Source organism: Oreochromis niloticus, linkage group LG6 (genome assembly GCF_001858045.2).
Source record: "Oreochromis niloticus isolate F11D_XX linkage group LG6, O_niloticus_UMD_NMBU, whole genome shotgun sequence".
Lineage (NCBI taxonomy): Eukaryota > Metazoa > Chordata > Actinopteri > Cichliformes > Cichlidae > Oreochromis > Oreochromis niloticus.
In genome coordinates this window covers 16,531,248-16,545,308 of record NC_031971.2, presented here as the reverse complement: position 1 = coordinate 16,545,308, position 14,061 = coordinate 16,531,248, and the positions used below count along the sequence as shown (strand labels likewise).

Below are 14,061 nucleotides of genomic sequence, written 5' to 3'. Positions count from 1 at the left end.
GCAGTTAATTACGTCACTTGATGAGTCACGTGAGTGACTTCTTCACAACAACCAAGACCACCATTTTTAAAACCTGGCAATGAGGGAAATGGCTGCAAAAAACACAACAAACAAAAACCCCATGCCTCACAAAAAGCTGTGGACCGAGCACCAGGTATACCATCGTTTCCATGTCCTCCATTGTTTTGTTGTCTTTGTGTTGCATACAAAGGACATTCAAGACTTTTGGACGCGTAGCTATAACAACCACCACACACATCGAGGTTGGTACTCAATTGTAATGGAAAAACAACAAAAAATTGAGGAGAGTGGACTCAAGTTGAGTCGAGTTCAGCCAGGTAGGTAGGTTGTCTGCTTTTCTGCTTAAACTGTTGCCCCTGTGACCTGGACCTGGACAAAGAGCAGATGGGTGGAGAAATGGATGAACATTAAATGTACTCCGTGTCATTGTTCTATTGTAGGCCACAACACAACTCACTGAAATATAATGTTTTTCAACCACCCAAACACAATCTTCATTCAGTGCAGACTGTCTTCATCAGATTAGGCTCCCTTTGATCTTCCCCAAAATAAAATTCAGTTTGTAAGGTCTTCATTGAGATAGAGTGGAAGACATCCATTGTGCTTGTGTAGACCTGTGTAGATGCACAACTGCACGTCATCTGAACTTAATTTCTAAAAATAGCAGCAGCATTTTCAGAGGTCCAGATGTGCCCAAGGAGTCCACTTCCAAGAGGAGGTTGGCCAAACTTAAGTCAAAGGGACTCCGATTTTTATGGGTGGAGTTGCAGAGCTTTTTCACTGCACCTCATATATGTCCTTTCCCTTCTATTTTGGGTCCATTCACAGGTCAAGAGGCAGACCAACATGTGTGGAAGAACTGAACTCTGAACCTCCTCACAATGAGGCAAGCTTCTTACCTTATCTCACAGGGTGAGCTCATCCATCCATCCGTCCACCCAATCCCCTGGAGAACAGTCGTGTTGACCAATTCTTAATTACAATCTTATTCTTCTCATCAAAATCTATAGTAGCAGATATCTGACCTCAGAAGACTTTGCAGATGTTGACGTTTGCACTAAATTAGACAGCAATCAGCCAACAATGAGGCCTCCTAAGCCGCTGGGATGAAACACAGAAAAAGAAAGCAGTGGTGGATTTCTGGCAGCCTCCCCTTTGGCAAGCCTTCATGATTATCACTTTGTGTGGAAGCATTCATTTTGCTCTCAATTGCAAGACAAGAAAAAAGTCAGTTCCCCTTATTACACTGGTAATGATAGATTGCTCTGGCAGAAAGCACATGTCTGGCCAGCCGACCTGTTGCTTTACTACCTACACCACTGATGCCAGAGCAAATGGGTCCTTATTTAAGTCTTGTCAAGGGTAAAATTGGGGCCTTAGCTAGTCATTACAACAGTGGCACATAGTCTAATTTGGGTCATGCTGCGGTGGCTTAAAAGCAGTGTGAGCACAGTTTTTACTGCTCCCCATGTGTCATAGTGAAAATGAAACAAATGTGCTTATTTTACATCAGTGACAAATGGAAATCTGTAATAGCAAGCACTCCATCCCTAAGGATGTTTTTCTACTCCCGACCAATAAACATTAAGAAACGAAGCACTCCCACCAGTCAGACTGTTCGCGGTGGATGTGGATATTTTCACAAGAATAAATGAATGAACAATAGCTTAATGTAGACATGACAAACATTCAGCGGAGTTTCCTCATCCCCCCCCCTCAAAGTCACATCTGCTAGAGATTAAATTGTGGTGTTAAAATCACCTCAACCACATGATGTAGTATCAACTAAGCAAATGTTACCATCTCAATTCTTTTTCCATTAATAAAGACTTCATCTAAAGCCGGCCTCTTTCTCCGGAGTTAAATTATTAATGTTGAGTGCTCATTACAGCTGTTCAAACACTAAATAGCCAAATGACCCGCGCTCTAAGAAAACACGGTGATCTCTTCTGGCAGCGTGTACAGAATAATGTGAAGTAGAGCATAATAACGTTTATCATGTGTCATAGGACGTGGAGGGCCTGCCAAGAGAGGCCTTCAAACTCAAACATTGCGCATGAATGTTTGTGTGTATGACACAAACCAAAACAGTCAGCTGTTAACACCAGGCCGATGAAGAGGAGCGGGCCCAGTGACTGAGGCCCTCCTCAATGTGCTTGTTTCATCTGTTGAGGAGGTCCAGAGATCAGAGGGGCAGAGAGAGGGGGGGAAAGTCTCTTATGGGGCCGATGTCAAGGGCCAAAAATAGCGGAATAGCTCTTTTCTCTGTTTCTCTCCCTCGGTGACTCATCTGGAGTGTGGTAATTAGCAAGAGACGGTTCGCCACCATCGTGGCTGGAATCACACAGACCGTGGCAGTGACAAGGCCCAAAACAAACGCTCCTTAAAGAGGGGCAGGGTGGCAGGGCAGCCGAGGTGGGGGTTTAGAGGGGAGAGAAAGAGTGAGAGGATGTGTCACACTTGGAACCAACTGGTATTACCAAATCCTTCCACGGAGCAGGAGGAAGCAAGAAGGAGGGAGGAGGAAACCAGAATGACAAGAGGTGAGCCAGAGAGAAAAAAAAATACGAGACGAACAAGAGCTGTCTCATTGCCGGATGGCCATCTGCACCGCATTTTTTCCCCTGGATTTTCCAATTATAACTGAAGTGAATTAAAAGTTCAACTCCCTCCTCTTCTCTCTATCTTCCATAAAAGTTCTCTCCACGGCATGTAGTAATGGAGGTCTATTCAGCAGCTAACCCAGGAGCTATACCGCAAAAACTCCACACTCAACTATAATTGGCTCACTAGGCCCCTGGGCATTAAATTACACCCCTCGCACATCAATTAATTCACCTCCATTTTCTCTGCAAACAAAATGGTTCGTTCACATATCAGCACAGACCCCGCTGAGCAAATAAATGCCTTCATCATTGCTGTGCTGTATGTTTTGGGTCAATGTTTTCTTTGCATTTTGAGTCATATTGATTTATGTCTGGGCCTCATAGTCTGAATGTGTGTGCAATAGAAAAACAGCGAGATAGGGAAGACAAGCACACAAAGCAAGCATTTGTCTGTGTGCACAAAGGCAAAAGATGCAATAAGCCTCTTACCTTATGTAGGGCGCCATATAAAAACCACACAATATGTTTTGTGGGAGGGATTATTGGGATCAAAGACAGAGAGGCAGATATGAGTTTCTGTTCCTGGCTAGTCGAGGAGGGGGGTTGTCATACCAGACATGGTGAGCACATACATTTCCTTGGGCCCTGGGCGTGTGCTTAGGTCCTCCTGGGTGGACTCATTACTCACTGTGAGCACTGGGGTTGACGGAGAAGCCTGTGTCACACCCACTACGCACTGACCGTTGTGTAATCCCTCCTGGGGTTTTGGAATGGGCTTGTAATGATGACTGGTTTGATACGGTTTCACTCTCTGTTTCACGCGGACTCAACTGGGAGACAGTCCTGCAGACACAGACAAGAACCTGCTGTGGTGTAAGCGATACTACCCCGCGAGAGCTTCTGTCCATAGCAGGGAGCACTTAGTAGAGGTTTGAATGTATAAACAAAAAAGTCAAGCGGTTAAAAATGAAGCTTTAACGCTGGTGCACCACCAACATGGAAACCTTAAAACAAAGAAAAAAACCACTGTGTAGCTGTGTGTCAGCACCTGCCTTTATTGAGCCACCTGTGTAAGTATAAACCACTCCATGAAACACAGCAGGTGGCAGAATGAGCTATGAGCTTATAGTACAATTACAAATATAAATTCAAGCACTCTAGATATTTTTGTTATTAACCAACCAAATGAGCCTGCTAAGGCCCCAGTCAGATAGGTGCAGAGACCAGTTGGTGACCCCCTGGCAACTATGCTCTCCTTGCTAGGGAAAAATGTGTATTTCCCAACCAGCTGGCGAGTGCTTGCTGGCATTCACTGTGAAACTGATTACCGAAGGCTGAGTCACACAGGCCTAGAGACCAGTCAGTCACCCCTGGCAGCTAAAGATTAGCTGGGAAAAATATGCATTCCCCAACCAGTTGGCAAGTGATTGCTTCATGTCGCTATGAGAAACTGCTAAAGAGGTATACAGTGTTGCAGCAGAAACCTCCTTACAACTGGTTTGGTCACTAATGGATAGCTGCGTCTGCCTATAGTTTGTGTAGGATGCACAAAGGTTGTGTCGTGACACTGCAATCAACACATCTGAAAGGGCAAATCTTCTTAGTTTCTGATTTGTGTTGTACTTTTTGCAGTTTATCTAGTTTTTCTCAGTTTTTGCAGACAACAGTTAACATCTTCCAGGCAAACTACAGGTGGCTGCGGCAATCTGCTAGAAACCAAACAATCATAAGGAGGTGCAGCAGTCTCCAGCAAACTGTGGCCCTCACACCGGTAATCATGAAATGCTTTGAGAGACTAGTCCTTCAGCACATCAAGGATTACCTCCCCCCAGAATTCGCCCCCCACCTGTTTGCATACCGTGCTAACAGATCCACAGAAGACACCATCGCCACAGCCCTCTACGCTGTGCTGAGTCACCTAGAGCAGCGGCAGAGCTACGTCCGAATGCTCTTCGTGGACTACAGCTCAGCCTTTAATACAATCATCCCGGACATCCTCATCACCAAACTGGTCACTCTTGGCCTCCCTCCTCTCACATGTGCCTGGATAAAGGACTTTCTCACAAACCGGCCCCAGACCGTAAGACTCGGCCCTCATCTCTCCTCCACTCGCACACTGAGCACCGGCTCCCCACAGGGCTGTGTGCTGAGCCCCCTCCTGTATTCTCTCTACACCCACGACTGCAGTTCGACCCACAACAACACTCTCATCATCAAGTTTGCTGATGACACCACGGTAGTCGGACTCATCTCAAAGGGAGACGAGGCAGACTACAGAGAGGAAGTCCTGAAACTGGCAGCATGGTGTTCAGAAAACAACCTGGCACTGAACACTAAGAAAACCAAAGAGCTTATTATCGACTTCAGGAGACACAGCACTGACTTAGCCCCCCTTTACATCAACGGGGAGTGTGTGGAGAGGGTCCACACCTTCCGGTTCCTTGGTGTCCTCATCTCTGCTGACATCTCCTGGACAGACAACATCTCAGCGGTCGTCAAGAAGGCCCAACAGCGGCTGCACTTCCTGAGAGTCCTCAGGAAGTACAAGCTGAACTCCAACCTGCTGCTGACCTTCTACCGCTCGTCCATTGAGAGCCTGCTAACCTACTGCATCACGGTATGGTACGGCAGCTGCACCAAGGCGGATAGAGTGAGGCTTCAGAGTGTGGTCAAGACAGCACAAAAGATCATTGGCTGCCCTCTCCCCTCCCTGATGGACATTTATTCCTCCCGCTGCCTCAGCAGAGCAGCAAACATTATCAAGGACAGCTCCCACCCTGGTTTCAACATGTTCAGCCTGCGCTACAGGTGCATCAGCACAAAAACCCACAGACTCAAAAACAGTTTCTTCCCCAAAGCCATAACCACCCTGAACTCACACATGCACCGATAACACAGCCCCCCCCCACAGTGGACCACCACTGTGCAATACTAATTCTATGTGCAATAACCCAACTGTATATATACAACACTATTTCTTACAAATTACTTTTTTTAAAACCGGCTTGTATATTTGTACATTTTATATATATATATATCTTTTTCCCTCTGTTAATACTGTCCATATGTATATATATATAGCGCTGCAGAACTGTACCCCCCCCCCCCAGCATGTTTGCGCTGAGTAGGAGATGCTCTGTATCTCATTGTACAACTGTATAGTGACAATAAAGGCATTCTATTCTATTCCTCAACTGGTTGGGGATTACATATTTTTTCCAAGCAACCAGCGGTTGCCAGAAGATCATCAGAAGGTTGCCGAGTTGCTGAGGGCTAACTGAACAAGTTTCTGGGATTTTTTTTACGGTACGCTGTCTGAACCCCCTTAAAATTCTAGGCTTCAGGCTGCTGTCATTTGATGCTCTATAAATTCAGTGAATTGAACTGAAAAACTGCACTAATAGGTGTTTTCAGAAATACCATTATTTTCACCAGATGTTTTATGTCATTCACCTTTTTAGCCTCTTTTAGCTAATTGTTTTGATTGTATTGCTCACATTTCCAAAATGCGAGCAAGCTACCTTTGCGTTCCTTACTATGAGACAGGAAAAATTAGTGTCTAGGTAGAAAAACTAAAAGGGAACTGAATACTGGAACTACATTTGAAAAGAGGTTTGACACAAAAGCTTTTGTCTTGTTTTTGCCTCATATGTCAAAAAGCAGTTTATCTCACTTTTCCACAGTATCTTCATGCTGATCTGTGCCAGATCAGAAACATCTTTTTCACAGCAAAAATCTTGATTTTTGGCTTTGAATTTTGACTGATTTCAGTCAAGTTTGATCCTTGTAATTGGTTTTGTGATGGAGCTCCTCCTATTGAAGTGATTTAAAACAGCTTAGCTGTGGTGCATGGTTTGTTTCGCCTTGGTGGAATCCAGTTGAAACACTGTGAAGATAAAAAAAGATAATCACAAAGTGTGTTTGCGGATAATAATATGATGGAGAATAAAAGCAAAAAGTGTATTGTTAATGAACATACAAATGGTTGAGGGCACTGAGGACTTCAGATGTTCATTACCAGGAACCTGAAACTCAAGGAGCCGAATGGTATTAAGACATCACTGTAGCTTATTCAGCTCCCATTATTATTTTTCCAGCTTCACGCATTTATAATATTTGCAGTTTATAAGCAATAAAAATCCACTTTCGTGATTCACCACGATGAATCGACCCACCCATAAAGAGGAGTGGTATAGTTCTTTGACCTGTTCACACTCTGGCAACGTTGGGCTCGCCCCTGTGATTTTGTCTCTTTATCAAGAATGTTCACAAATCCCTGTGAATGACATCATCTTGTTCTGGGGAGTTGTAGCCAAACAGACACAGAGAGAAGCAGCACCAAGCGTAGCATCCAGATCCAAGCCCTCAGCAGTCAGTGTCTTGAGCCAGCAGACCTGGACACCAGCAAAGAGAAATATGCCAAATACCTCCCCCCAACCACCATCCTACCCCAACGTTGCCCCCCACCCCTCCACCCCCGTCTATTATTTCTGCCCCTCTCTCTGTTCCTGAAAGCTTGGTTACATCATCCTCAGTGTCCACATTTCAATAATGCCTGTGAAATCTCCCACTGGCTACAGGACATGGGGGGGGGCTGGGATGGAGAAGGCTTGCAGAATGTGTGATAAAAGAACAACAACACACATACATAACCCATCATTTGTTGTAAGACAACAGTTCGAAACATACCAGTTAAATGTAGATTTCTGTCTGTCTTCTCCTTTCCCCGTAATCCCTGAAAGCAGAAGTGTAATGGTAAGCATTTGTATTGACTCAGGCCGGTCAGCCAAGTCCCCCTCCCCTAACACAGCTCCATGCAGGCCCAGCCATAGCAGACATTTTTGTGGTGAAATCATTAAACCCACGTGCAGCTCTCTCTCTGTGGTCACTGGGGGTCGTGCTCCTCTGCCTTTAGCTGAATAAATCATAAAGTTTGCCGGGGGACCACACAAGAAGCCAGCCCAGTGCAGCCAGAGCATCCAGCCTATGCAGCCAGTGCAAAACACATGCACACGCACAGCCCCAGACCTTGTTATTTTTCTGAAAAACACCAGCAGTGAAACAGAGACAGAGCGAAGCGAGACAGAAAGTGGCGAGGAGCGAATACAGCAGAGGCACAAAAAACAAGTGATAGAGCACAACACCAAAAATAATGTCAACGAAAGTACAAGTTAATAAAAAAATAATAGGGGAAAAGTCTTCTAAAACAGAAAAGCATAAGGTAAAATACAGCAAGGTGGAAAAACAGACTGCCAAAGATGTCAACAACATTTGCTAGCAACATCAGTCAGGATACAAATGAAAAACTTTTTTCAGCATTGGGCTCAGGAGCATCATAAAGGAGAGAAATCCTCTCTCCCTGTCTGTCTGGGATGGATGAGCTTGCCAGACTGATCTTTCAGACACGATGTGACCGCTAAAGGAGGAAACGCTGTCCTGTCTGAGGATCACATACCGTCTGGGTGCATTTTTGTGGGATGCACCAATTTATACCATAAATTACTAGAACAAATCGCAAGTAAAACAGAGAGGAAGAGGAGCTTCTGTTTGCAGACACTTCACTATTACATTTCCATTGCAATTTTACATTAGAAAACATAGCTGGATGTCTTTATTCAAGTTACAAAAGAAGAAATATTATTTATTTAAAGCCTCTCTGATTATATAGCAATGTGAAAAAGAAAGTACTAGTCTTTCAGTTCAAGGTTTTATGTATCAGTACATCATCTAGTCCTTAGCAGGTTCATAAATTATGTAAACAACCTCAGATGAATACATGACACACTGTGAAAAAACAGTTACAGTAAAAACAAATACTGTTTTCATAGGAATTAAAAGGATAAGTAGTACTTTGGCGCTGTTAATCAAATGCTCTTGATGAGCAGGTCATCAGCAAGTGTGATCACCTCTGTAAAGGCAGAAGTTTTTGCACTTTGTTGGGCTGGAGGATATGAAACACTGCGTTAAAAAAATGCCAAGGAGGGAAGACATCAGCAGTAATTTCGAGGCTGTTGGCACCCATCAGCTTGAGAAGGTTTATAAGGTCATTTCCAAACAATTTGAATTCCTTCATTCTGCAGAGAAAGATTATTAGCAAATGGAAAACATTCAACACAGATGCCAATGTTCCCAGGAGTGGATGTCCCAGAAAAAAGGTCAAAGGACTGTGTCATGCTTACAGCCACTGCAAAAAAACCCCCCCCAAGAGCTACATTTCACACTCTACGGGTCTCAGTTAGCATGTCAAATGTTAAAGTTCATTAAATAGAAAAAGACTGAACAAGTATGGCTTATTTGGAAGAACTGCCAGGAGAAAGCTTCTTCTCCCTACAAAGAACCTGGCACCATGGCTTAGGTTTGTTAAGTTGCATCTGAACAAATGACAAGACTTGTGACAAGAGTGCCATGTTTGGTGAAAATCAAACACAACATATGACTAAAAGCACCTCCTACCAACTGTCAAACATAGTGGTGGAGGAGTGATGATTTGGGTTTGTTTTGCAGCCAAAGGACTTGCGTATCTTCCAGTCACTGAGTCAACCATGAACTTGTCTTTATACCAACGTATTCTAGAGTCAAATGTGAGCTCATCTGTCCAAAAACTAAAGCTTGGCCCAAAGTGGCTCATGCAACAGGACAATAATCCCAACAGCAGCAACTTTACAACAGAATGGCTGAAAAGAAAGGAATCAAGGTGTTGCAATGGTCCAGTCAAAGTCCAGACCTCAACTTGATTGAAATGCTGTGGTGGGACCTTATGAGAGCTGTGCATAAATAAATGATCACAAACTTCAATGGACTGAAGCAATGTTGTAAAGAAAAAGGGGCCAAAATTCCTCCACACACTGGTTATCCATTTTGTCTTAGTTTTTGTTAAATAAATAATGACACGGTGTAACATGTGTTGTTGTTTATCTGAGGCTGTATTTATGGGATTTTAGAACTTGGCAAACACCAGCAGACTTTTTATTGTGCATTGGAAGAAGGGTGTACTTTCTTTTCCACGACTATATATCATGTAGGTATAGAAATAATGGTTAACATTAATGGTTCACACTTAACAAGGGAACATAGTGGTGCACATAGCTCTTAAAGAGCCTGATGGTTCCCTCTATAGTTGGTGGAGACCAAAAATGAGATCAAAAAACAGGTACGTCTTACACCTGTCAGTTACCCACAAACATAACTTCAAGTCAATTATGATATTTTTGTAGGCCTGATAAATGTGCTTAAAATGTTTTTTAGTAGTATAATAAAATATACAGTTATTTCTGTACAATTTAAAGTCTCGCATTCTTAATCTTATACAAGGAAAAGAAAAATGCTACTTAGAAAGTTTAGTCTAAACATAAAAAGTAATATTTTTCCGATAGTATAACATTACATAATGCATAATACCTGATAAATAATGAGGCATTAGAGAGTAAGTAATATTTTAAACTTATTTTAACCCAATTTTATATATTTTTAAGAGAATTGCAGTTTTAAAGTGATTCCAAAAGTAATGAATAACTAAATTTAATGGACGGAGAATACAGTACAAATGTAAAGTATCAAAGGTTAAGCACATCACAGCTGTGGCTATGAATTGTATGGAAGCCAACACACTGGCTTTTGTTTAAATGTACACTAGTCATTGCATATGCGCACCATACATTTACAACAGTGCAACATCAACATACAGCCTACCACATAAAAAAATGCTTTGTCAATGCATTTCTGTTTTTGTTTGTCAACTTTCTGCAAGGCAAATTAAACACATGAACAAATCTATACCACCAAACTACTGCCTTATAACTTTGTATTCTAACGCCATGTCATCTTGCTTTGTTGTCCACCTCCATCAAGCTTCCATCACCTGACTAAAAGGTCGGGTCGTCATGCGTGTCACGGTGAGAAATGTAAGCGTCGGAACAGCCTGGAGAAAGAGGTGAGGGTGAGGGTGGAGGTTGAAACTCTACCCTCACCGTTAACGGAGGCCACAGCACCTCGTGACCCCAGGCCACACATTTCTGAGTGAACTTTGGCCTTGTGACCACACCAGTGGTGCTGGGTAGCTCCTCATGTTAGACATGCACTTACATACACACACAGTATATCTTCAGACTCCCTCTGGCTTGCAGTCAGGCAGCCATTACCTGGAGATTGTATCAGTGTCAGTTTGTGTGGGATTCATACTCCCCGGGGTAAAGCACAGAGGGCAGGCGCCTGATCTTTCTGTGAAATGTTAATGTGGAACAAAACAGGCTGAACTCAGAGTGTAGCAATATGTGGAGCCCTGCTCATTGGTTAAGAAACTCTATCCCCTCTATCATCAATTGGGATGTGACCAAGCCAAAAACAAATCAGAAAGCTTTGAGTGCTTTGAGAAGCTTTTTAAGCACAGCTCGATCAGTGAAGCATGCTTTACAGTATATCTACTGTGCTCTGCTCTCATTTAACTGAGACAACAATCTTCCATTCAAGCCACAGTTAGAGTGTCCATTAGTACTGGTATTTCAATTTTGAAGACAGTAAATTGACCAAGGAATGCAGCTTGTTGCCTTATCAAAGTCTAGAAGCCAGGGATCTGGAAATGCCTTGCTTTGTTGCGCGTTCAGTTTATCTGTCCCGTAATTGCACATTGTAAAACTGTCTCTCTGGGCTTCTTGCTATCCCCAGTGGCCAATGTAACCATCTGGCCCTCGCAAAGATCTGACCAGGAAGTTATGTGAGACGTCAGAGGATAGGAACTCTGATAATGGATACTTAGCCTCACATGGAGTTGGCTGATTCTTCAACATTCCCATCATTGTCTGAGATACCTGTTACTGCATGCTTTGCCAAAGTTGTCAGTCTTTACAGTACTTTTCCGCAATGAGATGGTCAATAAAACGTTAACAAGCATTTATTTTTTTATTTGCGCAAAACTTTCTGCAGGGGTTCACAGAGCATGTAGATCAGTATGTTACTAAACTCGGTATAAATGGTAAAGTACAGCTGGATGGCGCACACAGCCAACTCTTTTTGTGCGCACTTGCATTGCAGTATCGCTTTTGGGAGCACCTGCTGTAAGTCTGCACACATACCTCTATTATATATCAAATAAGAGTTCATGTATCAACTGCGTGATATGCTGAATTTTGCTGAATTGGCAGTGTGTTTGGGATCATTGTCACGCTGAAAAATGACGCTAATGCCATTCTTCCACATGGTATTACATGATGGATCAAAAACTGATGGTATATTTCTGTGTTCATAATTCCATCAATTTTGACAAGCTCTCCAAAACCACTGGCTGAAATGCAGCCCCAAACCATGACAGAGCCTCCACCGTGTTTTACTGATGACTGTAGATGCTCACTGTTTTGTCTCTCTCCAAAAAATCCTTTTTGGATGATTTGAACCAAAATGTTAAAATTTTCATTCTTCACTCCATCAGACCTGCTTCCACAGATTTTCAGTCCAGTTCTTGTGTAATTTGGAATAGCTCAGCCTTTTCTCCCCGTTTATCTCCTTTAGGATTTGCTTTTTGACAGGCACTCTTCCACTGAGAAAAGAAGTATAATCAATGTGTGTTTTGTGGCAGGCTATTTAAAATATAATTTAAAATTGGTTCTTTGCTGAGTTTTCTGTTTCCTGGTTCATCCCTTGAGTTAGGTGCCTTGTTTATGCTTGAATGATTGATAGATCAGTGTAAAGTGGTTAAATAAACAAAAATAAAACAAAAAAAAACCTTATAAAATGGTCAGATACAAAGACTGAACTAAAAATTAAAACCTTTGAAAGACCCTCAGGAACTCTGGAAAACTATTGTTCAAGACCACTTTAAAAACTTACAAGAATGTAAGAAGAGGGGTTGCTCAAGACTTTTGCACAGCACTTTATGTATATTATATATGAGCAGGTGGCTTGCAGCCTCTTACCAACCAAGTTACACAGTCCTGTTGATGGGATGAGAGCCAGTGTGATTACATCCTACCTCACTACCGTCATAGTAGGTAGAAGTATTACAAAAAGGCTTAACATAGACACGGTGATAGGAAGACAAGGAGGTCCGAGGAGAGTCAACCTTCACAGGGCACCCCCTCTGCACAGATCCCTCTTTATGCTCCTGTTTATTATGGTCCCAAGTAATCCATGCCTGGTGCACTACACCAGGGCTGCCATATGTCAACATCTTGCTGGTGGTTTGCAGGGTTTCAAACAACAGATAGGGTGCACTGAACCTACCATGTAAACTTTATAAAACAGATTCAGCAGAACTATAATTATTTACAAAACCAGAGTATGGGAATATTTTAGTAGGGAAGGCTGTTTTTTTTATTTATTTATTGACATCACACAAGTTCATTGTTCACTGCTCATATTTTTCTATCAGAAAGTGATATACATTGCTACGATGGGACTTTCCAAGCCACCAGATTATGAAATCAAAAAAGTCTGGCTGAGGAAAAATTGCTATAATCTACATAAGCGGTTAATTTGCTCAGTTTTCCCCACCATGGCTAACACACAAATCTGTGTATGTCAACATTAGTGTCTTAATGATCTAATGAAAGGCTCTGCAAAATCTAGTCCACCTTTCCATAGAGCAGGCGTGGCAAAAAAAAAAAAAAAAAAAAGATGGCGGGAGGGGTTGTTAGTGAGGAGTGAGGGGGGTTATTTTTGTGAGCACCCCTACAATGCTCCACCTGTGCTTCAGCCATACCCCAGAGGACCACCCACTTAGGGAGAGAGAGGGCAGTCGAGAATCCCTATAACCTCTTTGGGTGGGCAACAAGGCCTCGCGCTGGAGTAGAGTGTTTCAGGCAACTGAAAGACTCAGGAGGAATGACTCCCAGTAAATACTATCACACTACCAGCAGAGAATAGCAAGTGCTGGTGGGAACTGAAAGAGGTGCAACATTATCCATACATGTGCGGAGGGATTGAGTGAGTGTGCGAAGCTGATTAAAATGAAGAAAGCAATTAAGATTTATTGACCTTTCATATATGCTTATTTTTCATGTTTTTGCACCTTTGGACAACCCTCCAAAGGTCAAAGACACACTCACCATTGCTGCAAGTTTTGGTCCACCTGTACAGTAATGTGAAACAAAAGGGGTAAATATACATGAATATGTGACTTTTTTACTGTAAAATTATATGTCAGGGATTTATTTGAGCGTGTTTAGTCTGTGCATGATAATAAAGTCAATGCACAAAACTTATGTTTATAGGTCTTGTAACTTCCTGAAATGGTCTGAGCTGGACTTTTCTTTCTTTAACAGATGATTCCTGTCAATGTGTCCATTGGATATATGCATTTTGCCACACTATGCATCTTTTCACCCTGCCTAGCTGAACTTGAGTGAGGCATATATATCATTTAGTTACACAGTATTTCCCTGGGCTCTGTGAAATTAAAAATGAATCATGATGAGATGTGACGATCAGCGTCTTATTGTGTTTG

General features: G+C 42.6%; 1 long non-coding RNA gene across 14 annotated transcripts in view; it reads right to left on the bottom strand.

Moving 5' to 3' along the window:
• The window catches only part of LOC102076523 (uncharacterized), a 47,264-nt gene that overhangs the window by 11,788 nt on the left and 21,415 nt on the right, over window positions 1–14,061 (bottom strand). For 4 of the 14 annotated variants that reach the window (XR_003220469.1, XR_003220466.1, XR_003220470.1 and 1 more), the window contains 4 exons: window positions 7,493–7,667; window positions 7,317–7,362; window positions 6,607–6,652; window positions 5,857–6,513 (listed from right to left, as the gene is read on the bottom strand). This is a non-coding gene — a long non-coding RNA (uncharacterized LOC102076523). Of the gene's footprint in view, window positions 1–5,848; window positions 6,514–6,606; window positions 6,653–7,316; window positions 7,363–7,492; window positions 7,668–14,061 lie in introns of those variants that run through there. The other 10 variants (XR_003220477.1, XR_003220472.1, XR_003220473.1 and 7 more) reach the window with 7 other exon arrangements.